The sequence below is a fragment of the Paramormyrops kingsleyae genome, chromosome 15, assembly GCF_048594095.1.
Source record: "Paramormyrops kingsleyae isolate MSU_618 chromosome 15, PKINGS_0.4, whole genome shotgun sequence".
Lineage (NCBI taxonomy): Eukaryota > Metazoa > Chordata > Actinopteri > Osteoglossiformes > Mormyridae > Paramormyrops > Paramormyrops kingsleyae.
Genome location: NC_132811.1, coordinates 8,685,900 through 8,698,834, shown reverse-complemented (window position 1 = coordinate 8,698,834; position 12,935 = coordinate 8,685,900). Strand labels below are relative to the sequence as shown.

General features: G+C 36.5%; 1 long non-coding RNA gene across 1 annotated transcript in view; it reads right to left on the bottom strand.

The window, feature by feature from the left end:
* LOC111860510 (uncharacterized) overlaps positions 1–9,282 on the bottom strand; it is an 80,718-nt gene extending 71,436 nt beyond the window's left edge. The window contains exons 1-2 of the long non-coding RNA XR_002842042.2: positions 9,120–9,282; positions 6,870–6,978 (exon numbers count right to left, since the gene is read on the bottom strand). This is a non-coding gene — a long non-coding RNA (uncharacterized lncRNA). The remainder of the gene's footprint in view (positions 1–6,869; positions 6,979–9,119) is intronic.
* Between the last annotated feature and the right edge of the window lie 3,653 nt (positions 9,283–12,935).

Below are 12,935 nucleotides of genomic sequence, written 5' to 3'. Positions count from 1 at the left end.
ATCTCTCATGTAGGCTGGAAAATGTTGTGACTCCGAATGAATGTTTTTGTCAATTCTGAACGGTTTCTAACTTAAATTGCCGGTAGCATCAGAACATGACTGCCTGGCAGTTTAAACGAAATAAAACAAAGGTTTTACTGCCACCCTAAGTGTAGTCTTGGGCGTCGTTTTGTTTGTCTGGCAAAGCATTTCTACCCCTGTTATTTCCTCCAAATGAGAAAGAGATGTAGTTTCTCCCTGCCGTGAGTTAGCGCCTGTCAGAATGAGAAAAAAGCACAACTGTTTCATGGAGCCTTAACACAACAGGCCACATAGCATCATTTGCTAAAAATCAATTGCCACTTCAAATAAGAAAAATTACTCATTGTTTTTTTTTTATTTCAAGTAAGATCCAGGAGAAGATGATTTTCTCAAGAATTTTCCAAACTAAATACAGGGTAGGAAACCAAGAGAATTATATATATATATATATATATATATATATGTATATATATATATATATACATACATACACAAACACACATATATACATATATATATTCTTTTTTTTAAGGGATATGTCTGCAATTCATCAACGTTAAACATGTTCTTTGCCCACAAATAGTACTTACATAATAAATAATACCTCACATAATAAATAATAGCCTTCGATCAATCATGCATGTGCACAAATTCAGAGAAAAAATGGCTAATGTTCGACGTGTCAGACTGCTATAGGTATTATAATATGAGCTGAATATGGCTGATTACGGCAAGCACGCGAGTGAAATCGGAAATGCTTCCGTAAAGGGATTTAAGAATACCTCCTTTACTACTGGGGAAATAAATATGATGCTGTAAATACATTAATAAGGCTTCTCACACAATGGGAGGTCCTGCAGACCAGGGGATGCCAGCTGCAGAAGCCAGTGACTCCTGAAAAGAGCTAAACAGAAGAAGATGCTGCTGGAGTCGACAGCCGTTTCAGGACCAGTGATAGCGTAGCTTCTCTGGGCGCCTTTTATAAACCGTCTGATTGAGGCAAATTGAAGCCTGCTTTTCAGAGTAAAATTACACCAGGCCTGCAATTACTGATAGCTACGTCCCACAATTACTGGTACATGTACATTTGCTGAATTGCATTAGCATCAAGGGTTAATTCTCGTTGATATATTACACCCAGAGATCAAGCCTTACTTGTGCGTTTCTGGAAATAAAAGCAAAATTTACAAACCCTTTCTAAACAGAGAGAGCCAACAGTGACAGTATCACTGCAGTAGATTGTGCCCAGTCCTTTTAAGAAGGTAGGCCTCCGTGCAGTTTATCTGCACAAACTCATTTAAGCTAAAACTGGGCAGCATGGTCGGATCATTAGTCATATGTCAGAAAGCTGGTACCTTTTACGGGTGACGTTTACAAAGGTCGCGTTCTTAAAAATGCAGACCGCACACCGGAGGTCTTCATTCTCAGTCATGAGCACTGCGGCTCGCATGCTGTTACTTGGGCTTTATGGTTACAAGGCCCACATGAGGCCTGCAGGCAGGACATATGCAAGAACTTTCCAGAATGAATCATGTAACAACAGACCTCGAAGTTCTGACCTTGTCAGCTTCCATGAGTCTGTTTTTTGTTGGCTAAGCTTTTTTCCCCCAAAAACTCCAGCAAATAGTCGAAGTGTGACTTCATGTATGACTTAGGGGATGTGAAAGGCTTGCGCTTATGTTACAGTACAGTGGAAGTAATACAATCGGGCTCCAGCCAAGTTCCCTGTTTATGAAGGGGGAGGGGTTTTCTTCAGACGTGGGGTCAGGACGGATGGCCACGCAACCTAGTGTGAGGTGGCAAGCTTCCTCCCTAAAGAGCTGTAAGGTCAGAACAATTTCCCAGACTCTGTTCATGCCTTTTCATATCAGTCTCCAATGGAAACCAAGTAAAGGCATTTTAAAATTGGTTCAAATACCCTGACTATAACAGCAAAAGGAGTGTGTTTGTTCCTTTAAGGAAGTTTATTACTGCTCAACTTTACTTCCTTATGTGTTGCTAATCTCTAACATTACAAGTCTAAGAAAGACATTTTATTATTCATTACCATATGATTATAGTATTATATTATTTGTTTTTTGTTTGTATAGCTATTCTTGACATCATTTCTTCTTCTGTGAACAAAGGGAACCATAATATGTAAACCCTGTTATATAGTTTCCCTTAATTTTCAAAGCCTAACTTTTTATATTTATAAAACAGAGACCAAATTTGAGAAAAACTCTTGATTGGTTACTGGTGAGGCATTGCCAAGATTGTTCCTGGCATTAAATCAGTAAATTATTAATTCATGATGAAAGATCTTTAAATCTGTGTCAAAATGCATGGTAGATGTAGGCTTCCTTGCCATGAACTGCTGAGGGCAGCATCTTGACTTTAGTTGGAAGATAATCCTAATAATAAGTAGTGCACCTTCATCTTCCATGTCTTTTCAGAGCACTAAACTCAGCAGATATACCAGAACATTGTCAGATAATTAGCAGATCATGGTCAACAGAATTTCTCTTTTTGATTTTGTTGTGCGCTTTCCGTCCACATAAAGTCTATTCATAGTAGGATCTTTGCAAAGGCGCTGTATATTTTCTTATATACTAATGAAAAGAATGAATAACGATATAGGATTTTTTATTTAGAATATATAGGTCATACACATTCACAATGATTAAACTGAGCTAAATTCAATAACTTCATTTTGGTTTGTTATATATTGATTAGCTGTGAATTTATTTTTGTACCAGTGTTATTAATATTGTTTAACTTGAAATTATTGAGAAACCTTACAAACACCTGCTTTTGGGAAGTGTCAGTAAGCACCTACTTTTTCAAAAAGAAAAACAACACAATGTAACAAGATACTTTCCTTCACAGTGTCATGTCCTCTCACACAATATGCTATGAACATTTATACAATGCAAACCTATACGCACAAGTTTTTTTTCCCCTTACATTTCCCTCAAGACTTTCCCTTTTAACTATTACAGGACATTAAAATAACATTGATTGCAAATGTGTTATTGAGACATACAATTATGAGTATTGTGTTTTACAACTAAAATAATTAAAATTGACCTAGGCAACACGGAAACTCTACACTATAATCGCCTTTTACCGACTTCTTTGATGCTAATTTTCCCTTTTATTAAAAAATTTCAATCGTGAACCTTTGGGGAAAAAAATGCATGCCTTTGAAAAAAAAACCTCACTATATAATTAATTGATGTCAATGTAAATGGGGGGGCAACAGGAAGAGTCTAACAAATACTGAAATATTTACAACAGTTGAGATTCATACAGGGGTTGCTCCACTCAGATCCCTTTTAAATCATCTCAGTTCAATATAAATACAAAAATAAATATTCGATAAAAGTGTTTAATCATTCTTGAGTTGTTTGTATTAAAAAAGTTCATAAGGCTATGATTACTTGCCTGATGAATATGGATGAATGAACCTTAAACAAGAGCCTGGTAGTTCTGGCCCCAGAAATGGCCAGTTCTCATATCTACCCAGAAGCTGTGTAGCCTGAATTGCCTCATTATAAAACGTAAACTACAAAATGTTCTATAACAAAACAGTCTTCTTTTAGAATAATATTCCCAGTGTTTCAGTGCCTAAATCATAATCAGATTTTTTTACTTAATGATTCAACTTAGAAACTGATTTTGTTAGGGTAAATCCCATTTGACAAAAATTCCACGGTTGGTCTACAAACAATGAATAATTCTTTGTGGCTGTTTTTTGTCAGTACACTCATACACTTTCCTAATGGTGCACGCATATACGAATTTTGCCTGATTACTGAGAAATCTTACCACGCCATTTCCTGAGTAGGATCTTCACTGTTTTTATTCACTATTTCACCTAAAAAAATGAAGACAAAGATATTATGTCCATAAATCTATAAAAAGGTAATCATGTCATATACTTTAGAAATGTCACAATCCATTAAAATTAAGCATTTCAGGTTTTGCCACCCATCCGCACTGAGGCACTTTGAGCCATTGTACAACAATGCTGTCCTGCATGAGTTGCAGAACAAATATTGCTAAGTAATAACTCTTGAATGCCCAGGATCCATCGCCATGCTTGAAATCTTATTCACAGATCCTGTAATGAAGCATAAATCTCTATTTCCGATTTAACTCAAAACGGCACAAAACAATATATTTAAGTGAAGTCATTTCCAAAAAAAACACAAATCTCCCCACTACACCTGTTCTCGATTTTGCTTTTTGGTGATTAGTTTCCTCGCATGTCACAAAATGAAATGTCATGCTTTAGCTGGAGCAGAGGTGTGTTGACAGAACAAGACAGAGGTAGCAGATGGTATGAAGTGACATACCCAAGGTCATCTGGCAACTCACTGTCTTAGCACTGGATTTGAAACCCAACACTTCTGCTGTCTCCTTTGCTCTCACTATATAGGTCACGAAAACTGACTCGGAGCCCAGCTATCTTCGCTTCGATACACCGCTCCGTGTGTCCGAGCGGGATTAAGGATTTCACAGACTGCACGTCTCCCATAAGTTGTTTCTTTCCAGTATATCTTCCTTAATTTCACCCCAATATGATGTGTGCAGCTAAAAAGGTTTAAGCAAGATAACAAAGAAAATATAAAGAATGCCTGCTATGGATGATTAAACGAACACTGTTCACCTTCACTACACTATAACCAGTGACCAAAGGTACTGACACAGCATATGGGCGTCTCTTAACAGTAAACATCTGTGGAGACTCATGACTAGAGCTTGCCTCTCAGTTTCAACAAAATGTAATACAATTCATTTTATTTTCAAGTTTACCTATAGGCCTAATTGAATTACATGTAACAGTGTATCAGAACATATCAAAATCAGAGTTCACTTTATTGGCCGGGTACACCTGCATGAACTAGGAATCTGTCTTGACAGTATTGGTGAATAAACGTAACATAAATTAAAAAAACAACAAGAAGTATAAAATAGAAGATTAAAAAATATAAGCAATCACGTTCTGCATACTGATATGTACAGAAATGCGCAATGTGTACAAATGTGCATGTCTGACTACTGCTTTGAACTACTTCAGAAGTGGGCATAGTTCAAGCGTGAGCTGTGTAAATTAACTAGCAAAATTAACATCACTGACAAACTCTGAGTAGAATCTAGCAGGTCTGCAATCGCCCAAATTCTTTTGAACTCCAGCAGAGAGAAAGTGGACCGGGACGTGTGAGCTGAGACAGACTGCATGCTGCTCACTCAGAGCTTTCCCGTCTGTTTCTCAGCAACGACCGAGAGAAACTTTCCCTACAGATCCACAGAAATCATTGCTCTCCTTATTTAGCCACCACACAGCCTATCCTAATAAAGCTGAATAAAGTGCCCACTGTTATCTCTACACAGAATGACCTCTTTTGTGCGGAACATAAGTATGAGATGAATAATACAGGTGTATGGACTTATATATTGACGTATATTGTGCAAATTTATGTAATCAAGGCTGCACGGTTTCCATTTTGATATATGAAAAAACAAAACATAATTTATATTGTTAAGCACATTCCTCGCCCTCAGTAATGTATACATATGCTTTCAGAGCAGTGATTAGCACTGAAACCAGAGGCTGGGCAAAGATGCTACAAACATGTGGACGGATGAGGAATGGAGTTTTCTATTAAGTGTGACAAGGCTGCATGAATAGCTGTATTTAACTCTATACACTGGAGCCTGGTCCCTCTGCCTCTCTGCAGCAGTCACACTAATTCATTAAATCTGTAGAAATAATTCCAGGTGTGCCAAAACTGTGCCACTTCAGAATGTTTTCCCAAAAGCCTGAAAACCAGCACTGGCTGTAAACCTGACTGCAGAAATGAGCAACAAAAAAATGTGATAACAAATATAATAAATATTGTGACTTTTACCAGTATTTTTCTTTCCGAAAGAGAGGAAAAATTGCTCTTCATGCACAGATGTTAAAAACCCAAAATGTTACTCCATATTCCCATAGTTCCAGACTTTTTAAATAAGATGCCTGAACAAACTGCTAGAGTTTAGAAAGCCTGCATAATTGTTCTTGTTCCAGTATGTAATTTTAACGAAAACAACTGCAGCTTTGTCTGCAAATAGTGTGGGTCTGGTTTCTCCTCATCTAAAGACAAGTTTAAAAAAAAATATATATATATATATATTTAATGAACAGTAAATACTTTAAATTAAGTAGCATGACTTCTTTGAACAGAAATACCATCCAGCAGTTAGCATATGGAAGTATTTACGCAAAAAATAAAATAAAATCATGCATCCACAAAGCTGAAAGTTTTGGTGTGTGTACGCATTGTGTGTGTTTTTCTCTTCAAATAAAGGTTTCTAGTTAACAATGACTGGATAGTTAGATTTTGCAAAGAAGTGTGCCACCAATACAGACTAATATTAATCGCTTTCAATGTAGTTGTGTTCTAAAGCCAGCCGGTGACTGATTTTTTTTGTTCCATACCTCCATTAATTTTTCTATATGTGTTGGTCAATAAGACTGTTTCTTTAATTATACTATTGCACATTTTGTGATCACTACAGTGAGTATCGTATTACTAATGGATATACATAAACTTATAAGGAAAGTTTTTTTATTTAGACTGTGTGCATTTAACAGCACTGCTTTGGTCTGTTAAGCTCATTGTTAAGATGAAAGTATCTTACTATAGAGACAGAGCTCCCACTGAGGCAAGTTTTGTTGCTGCACAACAGCAAGGAATTATTCTTGAAAGTACAGTGACACCTAAAGGCTGGTCCCATACCGGCGATCCAACGGGTAAGTGACTTTTTTTTCAAGGACATGTTGAATTTTTGAAAAAGTGATGAGTTTTCAGTTTTACCTTACTTGATAGTTCCAAGCACTGGTGAGGGGGATCGAATTCCCATCCAAATGACATGCCTCGGGCTGCCTTCAAGGGAACTGGCATTTTCATCTCAGAGTCTTAGAATCTGATTGGGCATTTGCAAGTAAATAAAGAAATAAACAAATAGATAGATAGATAGATAGATAGATAGATAGATAGATAGATAGATCTGATTGAGCATGTGCAAGCAAATAAATAAATAAACAAACAATAGATAGATAGATAGATAGATAGATAGATAGATCATTTTAAGCCTGGTTTGTACAAAAATCAGGTCATATTTTTTTTCATTAATTGCATACATTTAGTATAATTTCAACAGTTATAGTTTTTTTATTAAGTCAAAATCTACAGCAAAGTCTTAACGTTCTTATTACATTAAATTATAACATTTTAGGAACATTTCACATATAAATATAGTTATGGTTCTTTAAGGTCCATGTATTTTAAGGAGAATGGTTGTGTTTGTTTTTGTGCACGACTCTTATCATGTCCTTAATTTTCTTCTTGTTGCCAAACTGTAACAGAGTCGGTGTCATACAGTATTTGTTTGCGCTTTGTGTTTCGCCTGCAGTCATCACACTTGCCGTGTGAGATACGTAAAAGAAGAATTAAAGAGCATCCAAATAATAAACGCTAATCTTAAAGTGAGCCTTTAACCATTGCATTAAAGCGGACACGCGCGGTATTTGCATATTATATGATGGATTTTATACCGTCTTTGTTCTCTTTCTGAGACTGAGAGTAGGTAAAACAGTCAAATGGGATTTCTTCGAAACACTTTCTCCCTCTCTCCCTTTTTTTCCTTTTATCCCATGTTGGTCCTGATTGATTGATTTAACTGTCAGTTCTTTCTCCTGTTTTACTGCTTGTGTGCACAAGCCAAAAGTAAGCACACCGGGACACTGGGATAGTGAGTGTCTCGGCCTGTAAGCACACTGTGATCAGCATAGCGAGTAATGCTTCATGCATACTAATGGAACCATTGACATATACTGTACCTCTGCACTAATATTTTGCATTTCGCACCTCATTCCAGCCGTTTAAATGTATAACTGAAAAAAATATATAAAATGTGAATGTTATATCAATTAAAATATATTTCGATACATTTTTATTGTAACAAAATAAAACTACCAGTCACAGAGAGAATAAAAGTTGTCGCTGTATCCTTGCTTTATTTGTGTTTAAATTTTGTAACTATTTATAGAATAAGCATTTGACTAGGTCAGAAAGACAAAGCTGTTCTGGGTCCTTGCTGCTTACGTCACTTTTGTTCATAAAATGTGAACTCTAGTAGACACATTTCTCTTCTTTAATAATAAACCATACATCTATATTTGGAAAATTAATTATCTTGGCACAAAGGTCCAGTGGAATACTACAATAAAAAATTAGTAGGTGTCATGATTACTTAATACAACCAATAATATATGGGCTTTGAGAGAGCACGTATACATGTAACGTTTATATTAGTCACATAGCAGCAGCGGAATTGCAATCCCAAAGTGAATGGTGAAATTTGTGATAATTCGTATTGCCAACATACAAAAATATGTAACTGAAAAAAGTGCAGTAATAGTCAGAGTACATTTCAAATAAATGGGAAATGCCACTGACGAAATAAGGCTAGGTACAGTTTACTTTATACTACACTGAAGGGTTAAAGCAGTGAAATCATTTTACATACAATTATTTTTCAGTTCTAGGGCTGTTTGGCGGAAACTATACATCCGTTAATGTTACACATACTGTAAATAGGTCCAACCTTGTTATAAGTTTACGACACCTTTATATAAACGCATATATAATTTGTAAAAGTATCGATGTTAATGTTTAAAAGCTGTAGCTGTTAATATTTTAATGTAAACATGACTAACGTCTTCCATCCTCCCCGTGAAAGAGCGAAAGTACTGTTGTGATGTCTTTAAGAGGACGTGAAGTGAATATTTTAATGTAACACTACAAATACCACGATAACTAACACTCTTCTGGGTCATCATAATTAATATTACTATTAGCAGTAATACCAGTGGTTCTCAAAACTATAGTATACACGTTTTCGTTTCATATGTATAACTATATGACGTATGAAACTATACCGTTACACTTAATTTAGACATTAACGACTTAAGTTACTGAACGATTATGAAATAAATGACGCGCCATTTTTGCCCGGTTCCTTCTGCTGCATGTATCGATGGCGTGTTAGCTGTAGAAACTTACTTAGATTCCTTATCGCTTTGCTTTTTCTTGGAAGCGTTTCTTCAGCGGCCTCCATGGCGTTGCATGATGCTGAAGAGCCTTTCAGAACTTTTCTTAAAACGACAGTATTTAACGTAAGTGTGCGTCTTTAATCCCTGAGAACTGATAACTCATGCATACAACCACTGTGATTAAGTTCAGTACTTTAGTCTGCGTTTTAGTTTAATCTGAACTATAGGCTATATATATATATATATATATATATATATATATATATATATATATATATATATATATATATATATATATATATATACCCACACATTCATGTACTGTAACTCCACATTCGCGTTGCGTGTATCCTGACTTTCCAGAGGGACAATACATAATCGAACCAACAAAACTTTCAGTGTGACCACTAAGGAACTTTCTTTCTTAAAGGTTTAATCTGCTTTGCTTTTTCTGCAGGTTACTATACCATAGCTTAGCCACCCCACTTAAATGTGAAGGTCTGTACAGTCCATTGCCTCCTCATCTACTTTTATAAAGGGACTGGATTAAAGGCTGGCGCTTCAGGACAGGCAGGCTGGCTCCATGGTGACAGCATTACCATGTCTGTTTCAAGCTCTGGGAAACACTCAAAAAGCACACAAAATTTTTTTCGATATGTGTTACACGGTATATATGTGTTTGCTGTTTAATTGTTAGATTCGCGAAGCTGAGGTACTCAGCAGTCAGTAGGTGTGCCGTTTGCACTTGCACTACTGTAATGTTCTCTAGTTCTGCTTCCCAACAGCTGTTCTGTATTACACCATGCAAATTGCTTATGCTTCAAAACTTGGGAGTCTTCCCCGAAAAGGTTTTTTTGTACTAATCAAAGATTGTTTACTTTTTCTTAATCTGTAGTGACCTCTAGGGGTCAATTGTTGGAGCAAATGTTTCAGATGCTAAAGGACGACACGTTTGTCCAGAAAGCCAAAGTAGAAATATTTTAATATAATATTAACGCTCTCACACTGCATTCCAGTTAGTTAATCATATACTGGTAAAAGCTGGTCCTTAACGGAAACAAAAACAACTAATAATAATAACAATAATAAAAATAATAATAATAAATCTTAGCATCAGCAGCATGCCATCATTAATGTAATTTTCCACAGATTATATACACAATATACATATTAATTTTCTTGCTTTGAATACAGCCTTTTCTTTAGGTAGCCTGTATTATTTAAGTGGATGCCTGATGAATAACTATGCTCATAATTACCTGTGATAATATATGCCAGTCCATTTCCTGCTAATCCTAAAATGGGTAGGAAAACAGATAAAAAAAAAATGGCTATCAGCATGCACTAAACTAATTCTGATGCAGAGGAAATGGAGAAAATACATATCACTGTTTTTTTTGAGTGCACTGTAGCAGATTACATTTTCAGTGTTACGTGGAAGGAGATTCTGGCAAGGTCTTATAACCGTAATCAACATGAAATGTGCATGTACTGAAAAAAGAGCTCTACATCTTACGGAACACTTTTAATACAAATTAGCTAAGCTAAGAATATTTTCTGTTGACTTCAAGTGTTTTTTTTTGTTTTTCTTGTGTTTAGGTTTATTATTTTCTCATATTTGTTACAATCACATAAAAGTACACTAAAAATGAATACTCCAAAGATGAAATGTGTTTAAACAGTCAATTTTTAGCATGGAGCTGCTTTGTACTGGAGTATGTACTTCAGCAGAACAATATAAAGATCAATATACTGGGGTGTCACTACTCGCAGAAAAAGTGAATCAAAGTGAATATGCAGTAAGAAGGCCTTGGCTCATTTAAAAAACAAATTTAGGGGTTATGATAGAGCTCTGACTTAGAGGTCCACAGAGCAATGTTTTAGCCATCCGGAAATACTTTTTTTTCCACCTTGCTATGAACTTGGCATGTACGATGCCCTTCAGCCAATCACAGTGATAAAAAATAAATAAAATATAATTGAGCCTTATCACCAGCTCGTGCTATTTTAGGATGCACTTTCATTTGCATCTGGAGCTCGTGAGAGCGACATGAAAAAATAGGTTCAGTTTTTGAATAATTTTCCTTGTCTTCTTCTTTATTTCCTAAAAAAAGATAATCCCTTACCAATGCAGGCAGTTAGTGTGGCATCTCCAAAATGTGTATATTCTACATTAAACCTTTTAATGTACCCAGCCTTTCACAACCCTTCCATTTTGAGTACTTTGCATGTCCTCTCACTTTCTCTAGTTTCAGTTAAAAAAATCAGATATTTATAGAAACGTTGCAAGCTTAAAAAGATACATTATAATTCTCAGGAATAAACGTTTAACAGGAATGTGTCTCCTACCACATGTTAAATGAGGTCATAAATGTTTCTATCTGGAAAAACAGGGAAAAATCAGGCAATTCATTGATGGATTAAACACATTTTCTCCTTGTGTCTCCATCTCTGTCTCAAACTTTATCATGAGCTTAAAGTGAACATTTACGCTGGCATGGAAACAACTTAAAGATATCCCTTAGTCGGATGATGTTACATTCCTCGAGAAAGGACAAGACAGAAACTGTTGATCGACCCAAACGCGCCAGTTCTGAACCTTCACGTCCCTGCTTTCAAAGACACACCCATGGTGTGAGCATCGCTCTCGTGATCAGCGCGCTTTTGCGCGCGACCAAGATGCCCGTTTTCACGACCGGGCATTTCTTGAACATCCGAACGCACGCTGTCTTCTGAGACACATTAAGGAGTGTAATTACAGAGCTGAAATGGAGTGTGAAAGGAGTTGCGTGATCAAGGCTTCAATTGAGACCATTTACATCTGTGTGTTGTCACATTATAAAGCGACGTATAAATATGTTAATGTATGTTTACCCCGTTCAGCATAAGGGCATGGGTGTATTGAAAAGGAGGTTCCATTGAGCAACACAGCTTTGTTTGGGTGGTGGACAGAGAGATGGGGAATAGGCAGAGAAGGGGGTAGACATATACATTATTCACTATGGCTTCATCACATGATCTTAGTTTCTTTGGGACTTATTATCCCAAGCTTCTTTAATGAATAACAAGAGCCAGGGCAAGAAGATGTGGGGGTGATTTATGAAGAAAGTGCATAGACCACCGCCCTATGGTTTGTTCCAGTACTACATTGCAATATATTTATCCCTCTGTTGAAAAATAAAAATAGCTGCAGATCACAACCTTGACTGTGGCCCCAGAATTAGCATCTGACAAGGTTCCTGCCTGCCGCAGTGCATACAGAGTGGGGCTTTCATTGTCAGGGATCCTAGTCAAACACATGACAGCCAGATTTCAGGAGCTTCGAGTCGTGGCTTAATGTCCAGATTTCATTTAGAGGAAACGGGAAGGTGAAGTTACTGCCCTCAGAAATTTTGTCCATGAGAGACTGAAAACTGAAACCGGTCTGGTTTCTGCAAGGCTAAAATTAACGTAAATTTCAGTAAGCATTCTCCTAAAGTGAATCCACGTGGAACTTTCAAACCCAAATGTGGTCATGATGCATTAGAAATGTTTGAAATATTGTGATATTGTGGTGGTCTAACCATTGCAGGATCGCTGAAAAAAAACATGTTTTAGGAAGTGCATAAATATAATATCAAAAGTGGTCGAGTCCAGTTTCAGAGTATTTCTATGTGAAGTGTAACTGTACTCTGAGTAAAATAAGTGCAGTTGCTGTTGAGAGTCAAGGCTTAGCTTGAGTCCCCTTAGCAGACTGTTTGGTTCGCAAAGGTGTCTGTTTGAAGTCCTTTGCTGGCCAACTCTGATCCCAGCAACAGTCATGGCCCACAGAATCTGTTTATCGTTA